The sequence below is a fragment of the Cupressus sempervirens genome, chromosome 9, assembly GCF_028749045.1.
Source record: "Cupressus sempervirens isolate cs-2001-9-10 chromosome 9, ASM2874904v1, whole genome shotgun sequence".
NCBI classification, from domain to species: Eukaryota; Viridiplantae; Streptophyta; class Pinopsida; order Cupressales; family Cupressaceae; genus Cupressus; species Cupressus sempervirens.
Genome location: NC_143126.1, coordinates 157,955,442 through 157,957,951, shown reverse-complemented (window position 1 = coordinate 157,957,951; position 2,510 = coordinate 157,955,442). Strand labels below are relative to the sequence as shown.

At 33.5% G+C, this 2,510-nt stretch overlaps 1 pseudogene; it reads right to left on the bottom strand.

Moving 5' to 3' along the window:
* Positions 1 to 1,063: 1,063 nt before the first annotated feature.
* Positions 1,064 to 2,192, bottom strand: LOC149537996 (11,12-secotaxane synthase pseudogene; annotated as a pseudogene).
* Positions 2,193 to 2,510: the final 318 nt, after the last annotated feature.

The following is a 2,510-nucleotide window of genomic DNA, read 5'->3' as shown; positions in this document are numbered from 1 at the left end:
ATAAATATAGTTTTTATTTTCTCAGTTTGTGCATATAAGCATATTTACTATGGTAATCTATTCTAAATTTGTGGAGATCAAACTAATTAACAATTCCACAGCAACCATCCGTTTTAATTTTTAATTTTATTTATATCTTAGGGGTATCCCACGACTTGATCCAATGCCCAATATACCTTACCATGGTCTTACAAACTACCAAGTTGGGGTCATGAATGTGTAAACGAGATGAGACTAATCGCTTTGGGTCATGCACTAACTAGCATGGGACTTACCATGTGCACCATAGGGTCAACTGGGTAGGGTACTTGACGAGGTTTGAACTTGGATCGATCAACTACTCATCCAACCACACCACTTACTAGTCTACACCCTGGGTCAATGATCTTTTTAGTTATTATTTTATTAGAAAAAACCTTCATTGATGTAAATACTATTAAGGGTGAGGGAAAAAACCAAATTAAGTACATATAATTTCTCAAATTCTCAAACTATGTAAAAAGTATGACAACATTATGCAATTGATTTCATATTTAATTCTATTTTCTTTTATATAGAGATTGTCCAAAGATAAATGAGATAACTAATTGTAGAACATATTTTCCTTGAATGTTGTGCATTAGTTTTATGCTAGTGATGATGTTGAAGTAATAATATCTTCAAAAGATGATTCACTATAGATTGATGAATAGATTCATATAAATATCATATATTTAAAATAAGATAATATCCATAGAAACATGTCTAAAAAATTATTTTTCATTATATATATATACAATTCCATATGACCTTATATATATGGAGGCATTTCTAGGGTGCACATAAAATATAAAATCTGATTCTCTAGTCCCACATAGGAAACGTTTGGCACGCAAAATGTTATAACTAATGGAGGACTGAATCAAATATTTAACATCTAGGTTCGCAACACACTATAGATACCTAGGATAGAATCCAATATCAATCATCTAAATACTATAACTATATCTAGATTATTCTATTACCAAGTCTAGATCATAGCTCTTAGACAAGCCTTCACTCACATGGTTTGTTTCAAACTAGCTTAGGATCTAGGGAACAACTTTATGGGAAAACCATTAGCAAGGAGAGCAATGAGTGGGTCTACTGATATCTTTTCATCTAGTTTGATGGTGGTGTAGCCTTTGAAAGCTGTAACAAAATGATGCACAAACAATAGTATTTCCATCTTTGAAAATTCTCATCCCAGACAAATTTGTTGCCCTGAAGAAAATGGTAAGAACATATATGGAGCCACATGCATACCTTCCTCTTGAAATCGTGAAGGCATGAATTTCTCTGGCTCGACAAAATACTCTTCTTTCATATGCATGCTCTGAACTATCCATAAAATCTACTCATAAACAAAAACATCCATTAAAACTTATTATCCTTGTGATTCAGTTCTTGTGATTCAAGAAGAAGAAGAAAACCTTACAAGGATTGAATTTAACTGATAAGAAAAAGAAAACTCATTTGAGATTTTGATCATGAAATATGAATCACTTTCCATCCTTTGGGGATTGTATAGCCCTTGTAATCAATATCAACAATGGCCTCACGAAATGTTCCAAACACTGGTTGATTCATGCACAATGTTTCCTAAACAACCTGCCATGTATACTTCATATCTTTGACATCCTTCCAACTCACTTCTTCTCCATCTTTTATATTTGACACAATCCTCATTTGTTCTGATAAATAAACTTCTTGGGGTATAAGTGATTAAATATATACAACCAAAAATAAAACAAAGAAAAAGAGCATGTGCTTGTGAGCTTCACGTAGCTCGAACAACTTCTTCATAGCAATGAGGACTGGAAAACAAGAATTTAAACAACACAGTAATTGCTGAAATTGTGCTTTTGAAGGATGCATTCAAAATACCATTAACATTATCCATGATCTCCTTGTCTGGAAGTGGGTTTCCTCTTTCATCTTTGAAAGTAATCAATGCAAACAACAGATATTGATCTTCAGCCACTCTTCCCCACCTTAATTTAGCTCCTCTTTTCTATCAATGAAGATAGAATTTGATCGAGGTTGCAGTGTGCATCGAGATCTCAGTGAAAATGACTTCCTAGAAAGTTGAGGGGAATAGAGATAGATCCAATAATCATAATTTCAATGAGTTCATAAAGTCGTAATATTTCACACTCATCATTCACACCCATGCCATTAATGGTGTTACTACCCGAATATGGGTCCCTTGCTCTTGACAATGAAATCTTGAAATTTGTTAATTTTATGAGATCGCCTGTCACCTTGGTACTCAATCATTTTGTGATGCCTTTCATGGTAGCCTACAACATTATTTTAGAGCATATTGAACCTCCATCCAAAAAGAAAAAATGTAACTATGTATTGAACTAGTTATGTCCTCCAAAGCATCTATTGTTGCAAGTACACGTACCGGAAGAGGAAGAGTAAGAAGTAGAAATTATTAGCCACAAAAGAGGTCCACTAGACATGACATTTAGAGGCAAGAGAGT